This window comes from Engystomops pustulosus, chromosome 6 (assembly GCF_040894005.1).
Source record: "Engystomops pustulosus chromosome 6, aEngPut4.maternal, whole genome shotgun sequence".
NCBI lineage: Eukaryota > Metazoa > Chordata > Amphibia > Anura > Leptodactylidae > Engystomops > Engystomops pustulosus.
Genome location: NC_092416.1, coordinates 118,390,681 through 118,413,970, shown reverse-complemented (window position 1 = coordinate 118,413,970; position 23,290 = coordinate 118,390,681).

The window sequence follows — 23,290 nt, the reverse complement described above, 5'->3', positions numbered from 1 at the left end:
GATGACACTGAGTTATTGCCTAATAGAAATCCAACCCCTACTGAATTTTGCCACTTCGGCCTTTGCTATGGATATGTGCGCCACTAAGCGCAGAACACAGCGGTCGCAAGTCCCACTACAAATTGCTCAGAATTGGCAAGTACATGCACTGCAGAAACTACAGCCACCAGCAGATCAACCAGAAATCAAATATATAGAACGCTACTGTAGGCTTCAAGATCAAGAAGCTGTTTGTATTCTCCTATGGCTATTTTCTAGCCAAGTATCAAAGGAAGCACAGTACTATGCCGGATGAGATGACACTGAGTTATTGCCTAATAGAAATCCAACCCCTACTGAATTTTGCCACTTCGGCCTTTGCTATGGATATGTGCGCCACTAAGCGCAGAACACAGCGGTCGCAAGTCCCACTACAAATTGCTCAGAATTGGCAAGTACATGCACTGCAGAAACTACAGCCACCAGCAGATCAACCAGAAATCAAATATATAGAACGCTACTGTAGGCTTCAAGATCAAGAAGCTGTTTGTATTCTCCTATGGCTATTTTCTAGCCAAGTATCAAAGGAAGCACAGTACTATGCCGGATGAGATGACACTGAGTTATTGCCTAATAGAAATCCAACCCCTACTGAATTTTGCTACTTCGGCCTTTGCTATGGATATGTGCGCCACTAAGCGCAGAACACAGCGGTCGCAAGTCCCACTACAAATTGCTCAGAATTGGCAAGTACATGCACTGCAGAAACTACAGCCACCAGCAGATCAACCAGAAATCAAATATATAGAACGCTACTGTAGGCTTCAAGAAGCTGTTTGTATTCTCCTATGGCTATTTTCTAGCCAAGTATCAAAGGAAGCACAGTACTATGCCAGATGAGATGACACTGAGTTATTGCCTAATAGAAATCCAACCCCTACTGAATTTTGCCACTTCGGCCTTTGCTATGGATATGTGCGCCACTAAGCGCAGAACACAGCGGTCGCAAGTCTCACTACAAATTGCTCAGAATTGGCAAGTACATGCACTGCAGAAACTACAGCCACCAGCAGATCAACCAGAAATCAAATATATAGAACGCTACTGTAGGCTTCAAGAAGCTGTTTGTATTCTCCTATGGCTATTTTCTAGCCAAGTATCAAAGGAAGCACAGTACTATGCCAGATGAGATGACACTGAGTTATTGCCTAATAGAAATCCAACCCCTACTTAATTTTGCCACTTCAGCCTTTGCTATGGATATGTGCGCCACTAAGCGCAGAACACAGCGGTCGCAAGTCTCACTACAAATTGCTCAGAATTGGCAAGTACATGCACTGCAGAAACTACAGCCACCAGCAGATCAACCAGAAATCAAATATATAGAACGCTACTGTAGGCTTCAAGAAGCTGTTTGTATTCTCCTATGGCTATTTTCTAGCCAAGTATCAAAGGAAGCACAGTACTATGCCAGATGAGATGACACTGAGTTATTGCCTAATAGAAATCCAACCCCTACTGAATTTTGCCACTTCGGCCTTTGCTATGGATATGTGCGCCACTAAGCGCAGAACACAGCGGTCGCAAGTCTCACTACAAATTGCTCAGAATTGGCAAGTACATGCACTGCAGAAACTACAGCCACCAGCAGATCAACCAGAAATCAAATATATAGAACGCTACTGTAGGCTTCAAGAAGCTGTTTGTATTCTCCTATGGCTATTTTCTAGCCAAGTATCAAAGGAAGCACAGTACTATGCCAGATGAGATGACACTGAGTTATTGCCTAATAGAAATCCAACCCCTACTTAATTTTGCCACTTCAGCCTTTGCTATGGATATGTGCGCCACTAAGCGCAGAACACAGCGGTCGCAAGTCTCACTACAAATTGCTCAGAATTGGCAAGTACATGCACTGCAGAAACTACAGCCACCAGCAGATCAACCAGAAATCAAATATATAGAACGCTACTGTAGGCTTCAAGAAGCTGTTTGTATTCTCCTATGGCTATTTTCTAGCCAAGTATCAAAGGAAGCACAGTACTATGCCAGATGAGATGACACTGAGTTATTGCCTAATAGAAATCCAACCCCTACTGAATTTTGCCACTTCAGCCTTTGCTATGGATATGTGCGCCACTAAGCGCAGAACACAGCGGTCGCAAGTCTCACTACAAATTGCTCAGAATTGGCAAGTACATGCACTGCAGAAACTACAGCCACCAGCAGATCAACCAGAAATCAAATATATAGAACGCTACTGTAGGCTTCAAGAAGCTGTTTGTATTCTCCTATGGCTATTTTCTAGCCAAGTATCAAAGGAAGCACACTACTATGCCAGATGAGATGACACTGAGTTATTGCCTAATAGAAATCCAACCCCTACTGAATTTTCCCACTTCGGTCTTTGCTATGGATATGTGTGCCACTAAGAGCTAAACACAACGGTAGCAAGTCCCCCTGCTAATTCCTCACAAAATGGTAAAAGATGCAAATTAAAATAAAAAAAGTAGAACGTTATTGTAGCCCTAAGAAGGGCTGTTGGGTTCTTTGAGAATCACTCCTGCCTAACAGTAAGCTAATAGAACACCCTAACGCTTTCCCTGAGCAGCAGCAGCTCTCTCCCTAGCGGCATCCAGAGACAGAATGATCCGAGCAGCGCGGCCAGCGGCTAGTCTATCCCAGGGTCACCTGATCTGGCCAGCCAACCACTGCTATCGACGTGTAAGGGTACCACGTCATGCTGGGTGGAGTGCAGAGTCTCCTGGCTTGTGATTGGCTCTGTTTCTGGCCGCCAAAAAGCAAAACGGCGGGAGCTGCCATTTTCTCGAGCGGGCGAAGTATTCGTCCGAGTAACGAGCAGTTTCGAGTACCCTAATGCTCGACCGAGCATCAAGCTCGGACGAGCATGTTCGCTCATCTCTAATAATAGACCGGCAGTTACACGGATATATAATGCTTTAAAGCTGCGTGTTTGTTCAAATAAACCCCACTTGAAGCATCAGTGCCTTCTCCTTCCCCCACTTTTCCTATATATTGTCCTCTTGGATTTATTTTTGGTTAGGTAAGAATGAGTGTGCCACTTACTTCTTTCTAAGGGCTTCTAATTATTCACATATATCGTTTACCAGATGTATCATTTATCAGATTTTATTCTCCTCAAATCAGCTTCTTCGCATAAGTTTTTCTGCATCAAATTAAATAAAAATCTGAGATCATTCAGTATAAATAATACATTTTCAAAATAACATTTACTTTTAGCAATTGGGGAAAAGAAAACATAAGAAAACAGAGGCAATTGTGCACTCAGAAATAATTCCGTCCAGATGGCTGTGTTTTCCTGACCTGTATTGACCAGATCTACCCGAGCTCTGACATGACGAGAGTTATAGCCCGGAGGGTGACTAGAATAGTTTAGGCCCCTTAGCAAATTTGAAAATGGGCCCCCAAAAACCTCAGCTAGGATTTCCTTTTCTTGTGCCACAGGACTCCTCTTAAACAGAATATAATAATAAATACAGTTTCAGGTTTTTATCCTGTCAGGTTGTTTTCCCACAATAAATCCTCACCATGCTATACTACAGTGACAACTGACAATATCACTAATGGATTTCAGTTAGGCATAGCAGTGTACAGCAGCCATAGGGATTTCGACAAGACTTCATAGGACAAGGTAAAAACCAGACAGCTGTTTGCCAGAAACAGACTATTGGTGATCACGGCCATTATACAATACAGGCAGTCCCCGGGTTACGTACAAGATGGGATCCTTGGGCTTATACTTAAGTTAAATTTGTATGTCGAAACTGTATATTTTATACTTGTAACTCCAGACAAAATTTCTTTTTGCGCCAGTGACAATTGGAGTTTCAAATGTTTTTGCTTCATTACAGACACCTTACAGCTGATCATTTCAGTCTGGGACTATAGTAAAGCATCCTGAGAGCTTAACCAGAGGACATAGTGGGCAGAGGGGTCCATCTTTAACTAGGGGTCGTCTGTAAGTCGGGGACCACCTGTAATTTGCTTTTGTAAATGGCTGCTGGTTAGTTGTAGACAAGTTTGCATGTGTCACTTACGTAGATCTTCTCCTCTCCCTGCAGCAGCTGCCCTTTCATCTCCTCTCCCTGCAGCACCAGCCCTATCATCTCCTCTCCCTGCAGCACCAGCCCTATCATCTCCTCTCCCTGCAGCAGCAGCCCTATCATCACCTCTCCCTGCAGCAGCAGCCCTATCATCTCCTCTCCCTGCAGCACCAGCCCTATTATCTCCTCTCCCTGAAGCACCAGCCCTATCATCTCCTCTCCCTGCAGCACCAGCCCTATTATCTCCTCTCCCTGCAGCACCAGCCCTATCATCTCCTCTCCCTGCAGCACCAGCCCTATCATCTCCTCTCCCTGAAGCACCAGCCCTATCATCTCCTCTCCCTGCAGCACCAGCCCTATCACCTCCTCTCCCTGCAGCACCAGCCCTATCATCTCCTCTCCCTGCAGCACCAGTCCTATTATCAGAAAGTATATTGAAAAATTGTATAACTTCATTACACAAATAATATATTTTTTTTTACTGAAAGTGGACAACTCCTTTAACCCTCGGCACAACACAGTACTGCTCAGATGCAGTCTGGGATGCAGCTACAGAGTTACCTTCAGGAGTCCCCTTGCAGTGCATTTTCTCCTAGGCATTGTGGTATCTGCAACATCAGTTTACTTTTGTCATTAGATAAGAGTCCACTTACTGTTGGAACTTGTAGTATCTCACTTGGAACTGTTGTGATTCGCAGTATCTCACCAAGGGTTTCTGGTACAGTAGCACCTTACCCTGTGTAGGTACAAAAATACATATTTGTACACACACACACAAGTTTATACAATCATGCATATTTATACCCTTTTACACATACACATAAATGTATACAGTCATACCTACATATTCATATACACATTTATACATTCTCTCATACAGCTATATGTATGTACACATCATATACAAACACATACAGTATATACACATTATTTATACACACATACAGTATAAACACATCATATAAAAACATACTACATATAAATATAGCATATGAACACATAATACAATATATACACTCCATACACAGATATACAGTATATGCACACACACGTATACATCATAAACACACAAATAACATATGCTCCCACATACTTTTATACACACACATATACTTGCTGTCAGGCAATATTCTGATCCTAGGGGTGTCAGAGGACATAGATCTGACTTCATGCAGATCAGTAACGGAAGACGACAGGGGGAAGTAAAGGGCCTGCCGTAATGGTAGCCTTAATATGCCACTACACAATCTCTCTGCTTATATGGTAGTAGAGTCAATCTCTCCTCCAGGAGTGAGGATATATGTACTAAAAGGCAGGAGCTCTGTAACTATGATTATAGAAACGCTTTGTTAGTCTGTTTTTCAATATAAACATCAGGCTAAGAGTTCGAACTGCTTCACAATATAATACAACGCTACATTTTTGGAAAAAGAAAGACAAGTTTGAAAATAAAAGCAACAAACTAAAACTAAACACAAATCAATAGAACAGTCTCATTTACTGCCACATAGATCAAATGGGGAAGTTATTTTGGCACAGGGAGGACACAACTTTGATAAATGCCTTTTGATGATTATGAGAAAATGATACATTGATTTTCTTTTTTAAAATAATTGTTTTACCGAAAAACTAATTCCTGAATGGTCTATCAGATGCATTAATGATATTACAGACGAGCGGCAAGCTCCTTCATGACAATGTTGAATGTATTGATTGCAGTTATTGTTCTATTAAACTGACCTCAAAGTCCTCTACAGCAGAGATGATCCTCAGTGTAACTGAGTGATATTGATTGATTGGCTGCTGTATTGATGTCTTGGTTTTAAAAAGCTATTCCAGGAGGCCCCGTAGATTTAAAAAAATTCTGATGTATTCATTCTGCCATACAAACACTATTTATTTTATTTTCTGATACACTACAGCACTCATTCTAAGGGAAATGATAGGCAGGTTCATCTTGGTCCACGGTAGCAGCTATAATATGAACAAGACTCCTGTATGCCTTTATGTTCCCATCAGTTAGGGGTCAGAGACTACATCGCATGGACAAAATGTCCTATACTCAGTAAGGTGAAGTTTCCACGTCTGCAGAAATGTGTTACACATTTTGCTATGCATTTTAGTACAATAGCACCTTTTCAAATATGCATATCACATATGCAAAACATAGTAGATTTTCCCTTTTTTAACGGCTCATGTCTTACAGCTAAAATCAGCTGTGAAATGTGCTACACAATACTGCAATTAAAATGTACTATGTAAACCATCTATGTGGTCATTAAAAATATTATTACCCCTTTGGGTAATGAGTTCAACCCCATCTGACAATGTGCCATAAATAACAACCCTGTGTTTTCTTTAACAAAGCCAATTAGTAAAACAAATACATAGATTTTCCTCAAGTCCAGGCAGTCTTAGTTTTATTTATATACCTTTTATGTGAAAAATCTTACACCTTGGCAAATTCTATATGCACTTTCCCTATGACCTAGCTAGCATGACCTTGGTGGTGGACACTTGAGTATAACGGTCAGCTATGAATTAAACCATATGTTTAAATTTTGTTTCGACTAAGCATCTATATTTTGAATGCTTAAGCACAATCATAAGTTTAATGGTAAAGCCAACCATCAGATGTAGCTCGGGACCTCCGAATTCTCCCATGATGGCAAATGTTTTGGGAGAATAAGGAGTGGGCAAACGGATTTCAATGGCCTGATCCTTTTGTTGACTGGGAGAGTAACCACTGCCAGTGGAGTTTGTTGTGGGCTTCCTTTCCTATTCCATGCAATATTTACATAATTCATGCCCTAACCATGTATGCATGTGCATAGGAGAATATTCTATCAAAAGTTGAGGAATACCTAATGTGCATGACAACGAGTTTTAGTGCCACCTGAGGGAGAAGGTTCTGGGCACTCTTTGGGCAGTACAATAAGTATAGCATTGGATACAAGGGATTAGTGTCCTTCAAGGCAACATTCAGTGGGGTTATATGGAACTGTCACATGCAGTTAAAATTTTAGAACAGATGATTGCTTGCTTCCTTTTCATACATTGTATGCTTATAAATGAATATAACAAACTAACCTTAATATATGGATGCATAGAAGATGGATGGCAGTTCCCGACTAGACACAAAAATCTACACATAAAGTAGCATTCTGGTACACAAACCAGCCCAAACATAGAACAATTGATTAGCACCAGTTTTGATTGATTTGACTAAATTGGTAGGCTGGTTAACTTCTGATGACCTCTGAAAACTTTAGCAAAAACAATAGTGGCACAAACGGAAATTTCTACTGCACAAACCAGCACAAATGCAGCACAAACTCTTAACACCAATTTTGTTAGATTTGAACAAAATGGGGGCCAACCTCGCTCAAGTATGTATTGTCTCTACTGGGAGCAATGTGCAGACCGGAGCGGGGAGCCCGCACTCTCCGGAAGATGGAGAGCCTAACCAGGCACATAGGGCTCAGAAGAGATCCCGGAGGTGAGCGCGGGACTGACCAGACAGGAGCATAGCAGCACAGCTGCTTCACTTAACGCTCCCTCACACAAGGCAGCTTCATCTGGCCAAGTGGATCCGGGCCCCCAGGCGGTTGACCAGCTGATAGGGCGGCCCCCAGAAATAAGGACTTGGGGCTATTGTCAGCACTTGCTGCTAAGGCTAGGGAAGGCGGAGCCACCCAGAAGGACATGACATGTCCTCCACAGGAGGTCCACCATGGGTCAACTCCAGACCGAAATGTGATCCTGGACTGTTCCCTACCCCAGGGACTGGATAACCCACACTCTCCAGCCCTCTGGTCCTCTCAGGGCGAGGAATGGTCACCCACACCTGGGAATTGCTCTCCAGCAGCCGTTGCATCTCCTCCATCACCTTCTTTGTCAGCATCATTCTACCCGGGTGGATCTGCACCTGCAATGTCTCCTTGCTCCACTCATCCCTCTCTGCTGCCACAACAATCACAGATGATGATGTCTGGCTTTCCGCCTGTCCTTTTATCACAAGAGCTGGGGGCGCTAGCGGAATTGAGAGCCCTCCGCGCTCACCTACGCTCTATCCCTACTAGGGAAGACATGGAAAGTTACATGGCGAGACTGGAACCGTCATATGGGGCGGAACTAGGGGTAGTGAAAGAGGATGTTCAAAATCTCACCGTTAGAGTTTCTGCTGCAGAAGACAGCCAGACATCCATCTCTAACAGAATGGACAATCTTGAATCTACCCTGTCTCTGCACTCCTTCCAATTACAATTTCTAGCTGACCAGTTGGATGATACTGAAAACAGGGGTCGTCGCAACAACATAAGGGTCCGTGGCTTACCGGAAACAGTAGAAACCTCTCATTTGCATGACACCCTTCAGCAGATATTTAATTCTATACTTGAGGTCCCGGTTGACACGCCTCTAGAGTTGGACCGGGCGCACCGCTCCCTACAAGCTAAACCCGGTGACCAGGCCCCACCTAGAGATGTCATATGCAGGGTTCATAAATATCAAATCAAGGATGCCATAATGTCCAAAGCCAGAGATATGGAAAACATCCAGTTCCAAGGCACAAACTTACAACTACTCCCGGACTTGTCCCGTCTCACGCTGCTTAAACGGAGGGCCCTTAAACCTCTACTTGGAGAGCTCTGCCACAGGAACATTCCATACTCCTGGGGATTCCCATTTTGTCTCCATGTCCGCTACAAAGGGGGCAGATATACTCTACGACATCCAGCTGAGGCTCCTGATCTAGCGGCTGCCTTGGGCTTCTCGGCCCCGATTATCACTGAATGGCCTAGGTTGCCTGTACCGGAGGGGTTGGGGGGTGTCCCCCCACTCCCGGCTAGACCTCCAAGATGCCGGGACCGCAGAGGCAGAAGAGGGCATCAGGGCGCACCAGATAACCAGTGACATATCATGTCTGTATGAGTCCTTTGATGGTGTGTTGTATATTGTCAAGTTGCCAAAAGTCTTGCACTGACATTCTATTGTGTTTTAGTTGCAGGTTTGCAATACTTTTCAGTTATCAGAAATAACCTACACCTGCAGGGGTGGTCCATGTGATCTTCCCCCTTTTCTTTAAAATTTCTTCCAAAAATTAGATAGCTTTCTCTCTTTCTTTTTCACGTTCCTTCACTCACGGCAATAGGGGGTCGCTGATGTTGTATTCGCGTTCTCCTCCTCTCTAGTTTCCCCGTTTCCCATTGGGGTTTACACGTACGGCAGGCCCGTTCGTGTGTACATAGTTTACACCCCACCCTGATCTTTGAACTTATATAGATTAGGGCTTATTGGTTTGTTGTTGTAATTTTTGCCTGGTGTGTTTGTCATATCTACCCCTCACAACCCTTACCTCTACCCTCCCTTCTCTAGCCATTCTTCTCTCATCTTTATCCCTACGAACTGGTCATGCATAACGTGGGTCTGTCTTTCTGTTCCTTTAATGTCAAAGGTCTCAATGCCCCGGCAAAAAGGGGGCAAATATTATATAGGCTTAATAAACAGAAAATTATTATAGCTCTTTTTCAGGAAACTCATTTTGTGGCGAACGTGATACCTAACTGCCCAACCAACTTGTACTCCAAATGGTTCCATTGTCCACACCCGGATAAGAAGGCTGGGGGGGTCTCTATTGCTTTTCATAAAACTCTGAAATACATTCTGATAGATTCAAAATATGATCCAGGGGGTAGATTTCTGTTTCTAAAAATCAGTGTTGGAAGTGCTATATTTACCATTGCTAATGCGTATTTCCCTAACTCTAACCAGGTCTCCTTTGGAGTCTCAACCCTTCGCTCCTTGGCGGAATTTGCAAATGGGTCAGACATCATTCTGGGGGGAGACTTCAACATTGTGATGGACGTTGATCTGGACACAGCCACAGGTAAGTCCCCTGTCTCCTTTGCCAAACGCCATAGACTAAAAACTGAACTCAGAGCTCTTCATCTGGTTGACATGTGGCGCACATTACATCCTTCCACCAAGGAGTATAGTTACCACTCTCTAGCTCACAACTCCTACCACAGATTAGACTACATCTTCCTCTCACACAGGTTGCTAGATATGTTACCTAGATGCTCCATTGATACATTCCTATGGTCGGATCATGCCCCGGTATTTGGCTCCCTAGAGGGTTCCCCCTTCCCAGGCCGGAAAGGCACATCTATTAGATGATCAATTATGTTATGAGGAGTTGAAAGCAGCAATTCGCTCCGCCTCAGAAAATCCCATGCAGTATGCTTCCACACTCCCAGCTACATGGGATGCTCTCAAAAGTAAACTGCAATCCATCCTCATTTCACATGGGACAAGATTGAAACGAGAGAGAGCGCATAAACTTAAAACATTATTAAGATCCTTAGCCGACAGAGAATGCGTTAATAAATCGACCCCTTCGAAGCTCTTAAAAGCAAAGATCTCCTCCATACGCCAGGAGATCTTGTCTATCCTAGACCAAAAATACCGGTGTGCTAGGGAGCGCATGCAGAAGGGCTTCTTTGAATATGGTGACAAATGCGGAGCATGGCTAGCTAAAGCACTCCACCCCCGCAACCCGACCACTCATATTTTTGCAATAAATTCCCCGGAAAAGGGGCTAGTGCATAAAGAGTACTACATTTTAGATGAATTTTCCAAATTCTACTCAGAGTTATATAACCTTGAAGGTAATCAATCCAGATCCTCTGAACCCTCCACAGAGGAGATCAACAGTTATCTAGAGATGAACTCATTACCCACTATTCCGGATGCTGAGGCCTCCTCTCTAGAAGAAGATTTTTCGGAGGAGGAGTTCGCATTTGTTGTCAAAAACCTCAAAACGGGTAAAAGTCCAGGCCCTGACGGATTTACTTCTAGATTTTACAAAAAATGCAAATTGGAATTGATTCCCTTGCTCACCAAAACTTTTAATACCATTTCTGAGAATTGTCCATTTTCAAACCAAGCCTTGCAAGCCTATATTACTGTGATCCCCAAACCAGGAAGAGATCAGACTCATTGTGGGAACTTCCGTCCGATATCCCTGCTGAATGTGGACACCAAAATACACTCACCAGCCACATTATTAGGTACACCTGTCCAACTGCTCGTTAACACTTAATTTCTAATCAGCCAATCACATGGCGGCAACTCAGTGCAATTAGGCATGTAGACATGGTCAAGTCAATCTCCTGCAGTTCAAAACGAGCATCAGTATGGGGAAGAAAGGTGATTTGAGTGCCTTTGAACGTGGCATGGTTGTTGGTGCCAGAAGGGCTGGTCTGAGTATTTCAGAAACTGCTGATCTACTGGGATTTTCGCACACAACCATCTCTAGGGTTTACAGAGAATGGTCCGAAAAAGAAAAAACATCCAGAGAGCGTCAGTTCTGTGGGCGGAAATGCCTTGTTGATGCCAGAGGTCAGAGGAGAATGGGCAGACTTGTTTGAGCTGATAGAAAGGCAACAGTGACTCAAATCGCCACCCGTTACAACCAAGGTAGGCAGAAGAGCATCTCTGAACGCACAGTACGTCGAACTTTGAGGCAGATGGGCTACAGCATCAGAAGACCACTCCGGGTGCCACTCCTTTCAGCTAACAGGAAACTGAGGCTACAATTTGCACAAGCTAATCGAAATTGGACAGTAGAAGATTGGAAAAACATTGCCTGGTCTGATAAGTCTGGATTTCTGCTGCGACATTCGGATGGTAGGGTCAAAATTTGGCATGAACAACATGAAAGCATGGATCCATCCTGCCTTGTATCAACGGTTCAGGCTGGTGGTGGTGGTGCCATGGTGTGGGGAATATTTTCTTGGCACTCTTTGGGCCCCTTGGTACCAATTGAGCATCGTTGCAACGCCACAGCCTACCTGAGTATTGTTGCTGACCATGTACATCCCTTTATGACCACAATGTACCCAACATGTGATGGCTACTTTCAGCAGGATAATGCGCCATGTCATAAAGCTGGAATCATCTCAGACTGGTTTCTTGAACATGACAATGAGTTCACTGTACTCAAATGGCCTCCACAGTCACCAGATCTCAATCCAATAGAGCATCTTTGGGATGTGGCGGAACGGGAGATTCGCATCATGGATGTGCAGCTGACAAATCTGTGGCAACTGTGTGATGCCATCGTGTCAATATGGACCAAAATCTCTGAGGAATGCTTCCAGCACCTTGTTGAATCTATGCCACGAAGAATTGAGGCAGTTCTGAAGGCAAAAGGGGGTCCAACCCGTTACTAGCATGGTGTACCTAATAAAGTGACCGATGAGTGTATATTCTAAACTCCTAGCGCTCCGACTTCAGCCCTTCATTCCTTCTTTGATACACCAGGAACAAGTGGGGTTTGTCCCGGGGCGAGAGGCCAGGGACAATACGATTAAGACTACTTCTTTGATAGCGAGGGCTCAGACCTCCGGAACCCCCATGTGCCTATTATCCATCGATGCTGAAAAAGCTTTTGACCGAGTACACTGGGGGTTCCTGGAGGCTACCTTGCGCTCCGTCGGCCTTGGCCCTCATATGAGAGAGAGAATCATGGCCTTATATCGGAGCCCTTCGGCCAGGGTTAGAGTTAATGGTGCACTTTCATTGCCTCTGTCTATATCTAATGGGACAAGACAGGGTTGCCCCCTGTCCCCCTATTTATATCTCCTAGTAATGGAATCCCTGGCAGTGGCGCTTCGTAGTAACCCCAATGTTCAAGGAATACGGATAGGACAAACTCACCATAAACTGTCCCTATTTGCGGATGACCTGCTCCTTTATGTCACCAATCCTCGTGTTTCTCTCCCAGCAATATTGAAGGAATTTCACATGTACGGGAGACTCTGTAATTTCAAAGTTAACCTACAGAAGTCGGAGATGCTGAACGTGTCACTCCCCCAAAGGGAGATGTGTCACCTGACATCAGTGTTCCCTTTTCGCTGGACTGATACGTCCATTAAGTATTTGGGTGTCCATATTCCCTCGGATCTCTCACGCCTATACTTTCTCAATCATGAACCGTTGCTGAAAGCCATAGCGGCTGACCTGACTAAATGGCAACCACTGACCTTGTCCTGGTTTGGGAGAATCAATGTCCTAAAAATGGATATCCTACCCAGGCTTCTATACCTTTTCCAGAATGTGCCCTGGGATATTACTCGTGTCTTTTTCTTATCCCTTCAAAAATTAGCCCACCACTTTGTTTGGCGGGGTTCCTTACCTCGTATAAGAAGGAACCTTCTTATACGATCTAAAATAAATGGGGGGGGGGCAGGGATGCCAGATTTCATATCCTACCATAGAGCGGCAATAGGTACATGTGTCAACGAAACTATGGGTTAAATCAGTATTGGAAATCTCCCCTCCATAGGCACATTCATTTTTTCTGGTTGCCACAATCCGTCAATTTACAACCCTTTCATCTGGCACATACTCTGCAGACTATCCTGAAGGCTTGGAGAAAATTTGCATTTAAACTGCAAATAGTGTCCGTACCAGGCCCTATGACTCCGATCCTGGGCAATCCGCAATTCACCCCGGGGATCAGTGCCCGGTCCCTCTTGGGAATGGATAACACGCTACCTAGAATAAGAGATGTGGTAGATGAAAACGGGCTCCGCCCCCTCACGGAATTAGGCAGTGGCAACACACCGGGATCCTGGCTAATGTACTTTTCGTTTCCTCTCTGGCACCCACACCAGCTCTCACAGCCAACCTCACTACATTTGAAGAGTTATGCCTCACTAACACCCAACTAACTCATACAAAATCACTTCTATGTGGCGTATTTTTGGCAAGGGAGACAGGGGACTCAAAACCATACTATACCAGAGCGTGGGAAACCGCACTGGAGAAGGAACTGACTACGGAACAGTGGTCTAATGTATTTATGTTAACCCATGTCCTCCAAGAACTAAACTTTAAAATTCTCTCACAATGGTATCGCACCCCGGTTAAGCTGAGACAAATTGACCCTCAGATCTCAGACCGGTGCTGGCGGTGCGAGGGTGACATTGGCTCCATGCTACATATCTGGTGGGGCTGCCCTCTCATTGACCCTTGTGGCAGAATGTTAACCAGTTGTATAATTAATTGTCCAGATCCCATGTGACCTTCACCCCGGAACAGGCCCTTCTTTCTGCCCTCCCAGGACCAGTTTCTAAGATCAAAAAGGGTTTACTACGCCATTTTCTCGTGGCTACCCGCCAGATTATTCCCCGCTGTTGGAGATCTTCGACTCCTCCCTCTAGAGCAGACTAGGTGGCTGCCTTGAATCATTTATTTAGAATGGAGGAATTAAGGGCTATTGACAATGACAGAATTACTCAGTTTCATAGTACCTGGTCTCCCTGGGTGACCTTCAGGGAGTCTCCCTCCTTTGCGACCTGGGTTACATCGGGATCATTTTCCTGAGTGGTCCGGTGTTGGTCTCTCTCTCTCTTCTGATTCTTGCCCCCCTACTTCCCCCCCTTCTCCTTTCCTACTTTTTTCTTAATATACTCTCTCTAGACTCTTTCACCGCATATTCATTCCCACTCCCCTTGTCTGCCCCTTGACCTTTCGTCTTACCCTACCCCCACGTCTTTGTTATCAAAATGTTTATAGGAAGCAATACGGTCTTACTCAGAAGCTATATGTGGATCAAGTTTATATTTTTGTACTCTGCTATATATGACAAGTGGTCCTATAGATTGTATTCTCCTGGATCACAATTCATCTGTATCATTCATATCGTATTTGCTTCCATCTTATGACTAACTACGTTGTGATTTATTGTACGTTGTATGTTTCAATAAATGTTTATTGACTCTAAAACCACCTGAACGCTGATTGTTATGTGTGACTGCACCCTGATAGGCAACTGTCATTCAAAAGCAGCTGATAAGCATGAAGCTGAGGGTTCTGGCACACCTTATTTTCTTTCTTCCACAAGTCTAATATTTGCTATAGGAATCCATTTCTATGTACGTCCCTGAGTCGGACTGCCTACCTAAACAACCTGGCAAGGATGATGTCATGTAGTTTAAGGAAAAGATTACTTATGTAAACGATTTGTACTTATTAGCCATAAAATTGCATATGGGTGGGTGCATATGGCTGAATTGAAGGGTTGGTCAAAAAAATAGTACAGATTACAATATATAGTTATAGGTGCAGCAATGCATAATGATGTCAATTTTAAATTAACATTTGTATGGGTCATTTTAAACTTTATTACGTTACAGAAAAGATCCCACATGACCATTACCTTTTTCCGTTACCTGAGTTTTGGTCATTAACCAATTAATCTAATGTTTGTGATAAGAGATGGGAGCATTTGTTGAAATACGATTCGACCCCATTCGCCGAATTTTTGCGTAATTCAACCGGAATCGAATGATGACGAATCAGGTTAAAAAACAGGTATTTCCTGTCTGCAGAGAGCCTGTAGGGTGTTGTAAACCTTTGTGCCTTGCTCAAATATGTATAGGGAGTGTGGTTTGATCTTCAAACAATGTTGTGTTTTAGTATGACACGCACATGACAGCCGTCACTCTTAGACTCTCCACTCTTCAATTCCATGGGCACTTACAGGGGCCAAATTCCCCAAATAAGTGAAGTGAGAACACTGCCTGACCAGATAAGGTCTATGCCAGCTCGAAAGGACTGAGCTGAGGGCCAAGATCAAACTATAACATCAAAGAGTGCAATATTTCTACATCAGATGACTCCATAGATGACGACAGAACCTGTTCTGTTAAATGCGGATACATGTAGAAACCCACCAAAATTGTGGAGAGGGTGTCGACAGTAATTTTGCCCTTCTTTTCATCCATCAGTGTCCGCTTTCAATCGGTCATTAATCCATCAGTATTGCTAAAGCCAAAAACAAACAGGAATGGATCAGGAGATGACCAGTAAATGGGATATTTGCATGTTCTCTGTGTTCTGTATTTACTCCTGCTTTTGGCTTTCAATCCTGAAGCTTTTCATTCATTCTGAAGGATAAAATAAAGGGGAAAACATAACATAGTGGCAATGTCATAGAGTGGTGGAGGGTGAAAACAGCATTATGTTCCAGGGAGGCAGCAATCAGTTGGCAGCAGCAAGAGTAGGCCGCAGAGTGGCACATTGACAAATTATGGGGGTGGCAGCAACATTGTTGGCCAAAGAGTGGCACATTGAGACACCACGTGCATCATCCATTACAATTTTCCAGAAAAAAATATGTCTTTGCCAAAAAAGAACTTCAAAGGTGGCATGAGGTCAGAGAATGGGACAATGACAAATTCTTTAGGTGGCAGCAACATGGTAGGCCACAGTGTGGCACAATGTTAGAGCGTGGAGGTGGCAACAGCAGCAGCATGAGGTCAGGGAATGACACAATAAAAAATTTGAGAGGTGACAGCAACATGGTAGGCCATATAGTGGCACAATTATAGAGCGTGGAGGAGGCAGTGGCAGCAGCAGAAGCAGGTGGTCAGAGAGTGGAACAATGACAAATTCTGCAGGTGTCAGCAACATGGTAGGTCACAGAGTGACACAATGATAGAGTGGGGACGAGCCAGGAGCAGGAAGTCAGAAAGTGGAGGTGGGTGACAATTCCAGATCCTGGTAAAGATGGTGGGAGGCAGATGGAGCAACTGACAGCAGATGTGTGGCATCAGGCGGGTGGCACCATCAGAATAGTGGCTGAGGCAGGTAGTTAGAATCCAGACTCATTTCTCAAAGTTTGGGGAAAGCATCATGGCTGATCTAATCTGATGCATAAGGCATTGGTGTGTTGAAATCCTGGCCGATACAAGCCTGATTCATCTTGACACAGGTCAGGCTCTCCACATTACGGGTAAACAAGTGGGTTCTCCTTGGGGTAATGATGACCCCCTCTGCACTGAACACCAGCTCTGATGCCACTCCACTGACCAGGCAGGACAGCTTCTCTAATGCAAACTCCACAAGTTGCAGCCACACATCAGGTTTGGTTGCTCAGTAGTCCAGGGGTTCTTCTATCTGGGGTCATAGAATGCTGTCCAGAAGATGGACAATGGCGCACATAGGCAATATATATCTAAAGTATGCCAGTTGTTCCTCCCTCTCGGTAGCTGGAAAAAAAAGCACCCATTTTTGACTGTTAGTAAGGGTCCAAAAGGGTGGAGAGCCAAAAGTCATCCCTATGCCGGATGTTGACTATTCGGCTGTCACTAGTTAGGCAAAGCAGCATGCTGCGGGCCTTATGTGCAATTGACTCTGAGGGACTCCTGGCCTCCATCTCCACTGTATACTGCCACTGTGCTTCTGGGTCATCTGCCTCATCTTCTACCTCCTCCAGTTGCTCCTGCACCTCCTCTCCTGTCAACTGAGCACAAAAAACACAAATTTCACCAGATTCTGCTTGTGCTCCAAAGTCCTCTTCATTCTCCTCTTCCTCCTCCTCCAGTTCAGCCCCCACCAGACTCATGTGGCCATGAGTTGTAGTCGCCACTTCTCCAGTGCCCTGACCAGACAGATTTTGCAGCATCTGTTCCGGGACATGAAGCAGTGGAATGACATTATTCATCCCGCAGTCCTGGCGACTGACAAATAACGTGGCCTCTTCAAAGGGCCTGAGCAAACGGCAGGTGTAACGCATGAGCTGCCAGTGGCTGACATCAAAGTTACACAGGGGAGTACTCCTGTCCACTTGCATCTTCAAAAAATCATTATTGGCTTTTCTCTGTTCATAAAGATTGTCTAACATATGGAGGCTGTAATTCCAATGGGTGGAACCATTGCATATCAGCCTATGCTGGGGGAGGCCGTTCTGCCGCTGCAACTCGGGGAGGGTGTGTTTAGCTTTGTAAGAATGGCTGAAGTGCATGCACAGTTTCCTGGCCATCTTTAGAAAGTCTTGCAGACGAGTGGAAAATTTCAGGAACCTGTTTACAACCTGATTGAACATGTGCGCCATGCAGGATGCATGGGCCATCCCTCCTTGGTGCAAGGCAGACAGCATGTTCCTCCCATTGTCTGTCACCATGGTTCCAATTTGCAGCTGTCGCGGAGAAAGCCACACATTGTTTTCTTCTTGCATGAGACAGAGCAGTTCCTCCCCTTTGCGACTTTGTACACCCAAACAAACCAGGTGTAGGACTGCATGACACCACTGTGCCCTGCACATGTGGTATGATGGAGCAGCACTTGTGGAGGCTGAGGTAATGGTGGAGAAGGAGGCGGACACTGGCGCAGGAGCAGCAGTTTGATAACATGGAGGAGAAAGCCGTGTCTCTTGTTCAAGTTGTTGGTGTGGCTAGGCGGGAAGCACATTCACCCAGTGGGCCATAAAGGACATGTACTGGCCCTGACCGTAGTTACAGCTCCACACATCCGCGCTGCCATGCACCTTGGAAGAAACTGATAAGCTCAAGGACTGGCCCATCTTCTGTTCAACATATTTGTGAAGGGCTGGCACTGCCTTTTTGGAAAAACAAATTTCGGCTTGGAACTCTCCAACTCCATTCGGCACAAGCCATTAGTTCTCAGAAGGATGCAGAGTCCACGACTTTGAAAGGGAGGGACTGCAGTACCAACAACCTGGACATGAACACGGTCAGCTTCTGCAACTTAGCAGGCTGGATGTATGCTGGCTTCATGTGTAGCAAGGAGCAGGAGTATCTGGACTGGGAGATGATGTCAAAGACAAACAGCTCCCTTCAGCCTAGGTGCTGGAGCCTTGACTGGTTGAAACAGCATATGTGTCACTAGGTGCTGCTGGATGGACCACATATGAGACACGATTCTCCCAGGCCATTGGAAGGTGACGCTGCATGTGTTGACACAGGGCCGTGGTGACAACGTTAGCTCCCTGGCTATGCTTCACTTTCTGCCTGCAGATTCGACACATTGCCACACTGCCAAGATGGTGATTATACCGCCAACACTCTGTATAGAGTGACTACTACCACGCTGCCTCGTTAAGCCCCTGTGCCACTGTTTACTTGGACCTACAAATCGTGATTTGTAACCCCTCCCATCCTTGCACTGCAGCCATCCTGTTGACTCACGGCCACAGTAGCGACTTGCTGCCTGCTCTGCTGGCTGACGTGCAAGCTGACACTCTCTTTGCCCGACGATGATGAATCCCTTGCTACACCCAGCTCCCAAATGCGATCTGCTACATCATCGGCTATATGTGTTTCCTTGTTACTGCTATTCTCCTCAACAGTGTCAGTATGCACAGCCTACCTACTAGATGAAGCAGCGGACATCTTCCCCACCTTTTCACTGCCAATCAGTTACTGACTGTCCTCAAAGTCTTCCTCCTCGCTATATAGTGGCGCTGAGCCCAGACCACCTAGTAGATCTTTGGCTGAGGGAAATGAACAGGACAGAGGCTGGTTGAGGACAGGTGAGGGCTGCTGACCTGCTCCTGGGCCATGCAGAGCCCACAAACTCTTGCCTGGGGTTGTAAGGTGTTAGATTTGAGGAATTGGGTGACCAATGCCGCTAGATGACAATGGAATTTCTGGCCTCACAGAGTCACCCCTGCTACAACGTCCCCTTACTGTGCTGAAACCTCTGCCTGCTCCACCTTCCACCTTTCTGTCTGACATCGTGGTTAATCAGCTACGTGGATTTGACAAATATTTCTTGCTCTCAACTTTAGCAAAAAAAAAATAAAAATTTTCATTTCCGTTATACAGATACCCCAAAACGGACACCCTGTAATTGGAGCAAAAATCACTCTATAAACGATGTGGATTTGACACATATTTCTTGCTCTCAACTTTAGCAACAAAATAGGGCTGTGTGACATCACATAAGCCTGACGTTACTGATTGGCTTACAGGCCTACATATGTCATCGAGGGTCTTCCTTTTTTCTTCCCAGAGTTCTCTGCCCCATGTAACACATTGTGCACGCGCCCATTTAGCTAAAAAAAGAGGAAAAAAACTTTGTTCCCACGAATCAGCGTAAACTTTAGATTCGTGATGAATATAATTTTCTGTGAAATTCGTATCGAATTCCACTTCGTTCTAATCCATTCGCCCATCTCTATTTGTGACCAAATAAAAATACCATTTATAAAATGACTTAATTGAATGGTTCATTCCAACTTTTTATGGAGTAATCTTCTCTCTTGTCATTTCAATGTTCCTTACCATAAGTTCCTTTTCCTTCAGCTTGAGAAAATGGTAATATCTGGCTGTGCGCTGTCTGGGATGCCAGGTTATCGGCATGCTTTTGAGCAGACATTGCACGCACATCAAATTGTTAGAGACTATAAAAGACGACATTCAGGCCTGCACTGTGGGAGAAGTTGTCTGTAATTCACTTCTCTGTAAAGCAGCATGTGAGCTCCTCAGCTTCCCTGGGGAAGAGACTTCTTCATTTCTAACTTAAGACTTTTCCTGAGAACAAAATCATACAGCAAAATTTGTAAATAACATTACCACACTACAAATGTAAGCTGCAGAAACAGAAGCAGGTTATCAACCTGTACTGCTACAAGAAAGAACAATTAAAAACATGGTAAAAGTTACATGAACAATGAATATAAAACAAATTGTTATTGATGTATAAAAATAAATGAAAATTTTTGTTTTAATAATTGACACTCCTGGCATCACAATAGCTGAAAGTTTCTGAGCTCCTGGGCATTAAATTACTAAGTAATTTATTGGGGGGTGGGTTGCTCCTGGACAGTACATTATAGGCAGGGGAATAGGCTTCTGGACAGTATATAATAAACGGAGGTGGGGAATGGGCTCCTAAACAGTATATTGTAGGGGAGAAGGGGAATAGTTAGTATTCAATAGGGAGGGGGGGGGGGGGGGGGCTCATGAGCAGTATATTATAAAGGAGGCTCTGTCACAGGTGACCCTGCGATTCAAGCCTCGGATTGCAGGCACACCCGTGCCCCTCTCCATAGCTCCACCCCCGGCCGTCACTTACCTCTCCACACTCCTGCTCCTGTCGTGGCTAGGCTGCGCGTGCATCCTCGCTCCCTAGGTCCCACGCGTGCCTCCTGTTGCTGAACCCGGACGTGACCTCTGACCTTTCCATCTCTGCCGCCTGTCCTGACTGCCAGCTTGTGCCCGACTCTGAGACTGCCTGCTGATTCTGTACTTCGACCTTGTGGCACCAAAACGGCGAGCTCTGGTGAAGACCGGGTGCCACTTAGATTCCCAGGTGTCGGCTAGTACCATCTCCCACTGTGGTCCAAGGAGTCCACTGACCCCGAGCCCTGACAGGCTCCTGGACTGGTAATTTCTGACTACAAATGGTTTGATGAGGGTGGTGCTGTTCTGCTTTTTTAATTAATGGCCAGGGTACAGTGTTATATATTAATTAATGGTAGTACTGCCTTCCTTAATATTAATGATTGGGAGAAAACATAAATGAATAAGAGGAAGTTTATGGTGTATGTCAATTAGTGGGCACCAAATAAAAACAATAATAATTCCTTTACTTAATAATGCCAACATATTCCGCAGCAATAAACAGAGCTTGCCAGATCAGTCTCTGTCCCCATGGGGCTCTCAATCTAAAAAAATCTACCAGTATGTTTTAATATCACCATAATATGCTTCTTTAATTTCCACATAAATAGATAAGTCAATTGTTTTGTTAAATGTATCTAATGCTTTTAAAATATTCTAGTATTACATTGTAGGTATTAATCCACTCTTTGGATCCAATTTATTGCATGTTTTGTCCCAGTCTTAAAAGTAGGCATGTCAGTTATTATTTGCGTCAGTTTTTTTGTCACATGTTATAGAAAATTTTGCTGGTCAAGGCATTCCCACCTTGTGTCCCACCAAGCCTAGTTATTTAAAAAGCAGTGCATGTGGCACACAAGGGACAAAAAGTTGCCAGTTCCGTGCCATGTGCCAAGAATTGCAACATTTTCATGCCTTCTACACAAAAAACCTGACCAGAACTTCTTACTAAGCCATCATGGAAGCTCTTCTGACATTGGCTTTTAAAAATTAAAAAAAGCTCCTAGTACAAAACTGGCACAAACTGCTGTGTGTTTATTCATCAAAGGAATGTAATATCTTTATTTATCAATGAAATTTTGAAGACAGAAACCAACAGTAAATTCCACTTTAATAAATAAAATCCCCAGTGTGAGAGGCGTTTGTTTGCAGCCCAGGCTATTGATTGTTGAGGTCTGGGTGATACAGCCAGGGATGTCACCACACATTACATACACAGCTATCATTTGTCTGCAGGTAGCAGGCTAGGGCCTGTAATTTAAGAGAAAAAAGAAATAAAATATCTATGAAATATGGGAGAGGTGAAGGTTTCTAATAAGAAATGAGGAGAGGATGTTATTGCTAGGGAGATACACAATTCTCTATATATGAGGTGTAGCAAGTTTTTATGTGGAATTCCAAAAATAGTAATAAATATGAATCAATATAAATAACTTATTTATTGTCCGTATGGATATGTACAAGAATTTCCTTTTTTAAACAATATGTAGCACAGGTTCAGGAACAGACACAGACACTGAGACTTTCCCCTTCCAGGCTGCATTTACCTATTTGCCTCAATACCCTTAGTGATGACAGACACCTGAGTGAAGTTGCCCCCCCCCACCTTGTTCAAATCAAAGAAAATTGGTGTCAAACGTTTGTGCTACGTTTGTGCAGCAAAAATTTTCGTTTGTGCTGCTATCATTTTTAATATATTCCAAATTTTTTCCAGAGGTCATCAGAGTTAATTTCTTCCAAAGTACAATATATTAATGAGAGTTTCCAGAGGTCAACCAGCCCCCCCCCACATTGTCCAAACCAAACAAAACTGGTACCTAACAATTCTGCTACGTTTGTGCTGGTTTGTGCTGCTCAAATTTTTGTTTGTGCTGCTTTTGTTTTGAATATATGAACAAAAAATGAAAGGTCAAAAGTTCAAGCAGCCCCCCTACATTAACTAAATCAAACAAAACTGGTGTCAAACGTTGGTGCTCCGTTTGTGCTGGTTTGTGCAGCAAAAATTTTCGTTTGTGTTGCTATCATTTTTAATAAATTCAAAATTTTCAGAGTTCATTTCTTCCAAAGTACAATGTGTTTGCTATGGAATCAAACTAGGGAAGTGTCACTAAGTTTGTTTTTTACCAGTTTATCCTAAACACCTTTAACCTATGTAAACACCTGAACATACCGTAAAAATGATAGCGGCACAAACAAAAATTTTTGCTGCACAAACCAGCACAAACATAGCACTAACGTTTGACACCAGTTTTGTTTGATTCGGGTAATGTGGGGGGGCTGCTTGAACTT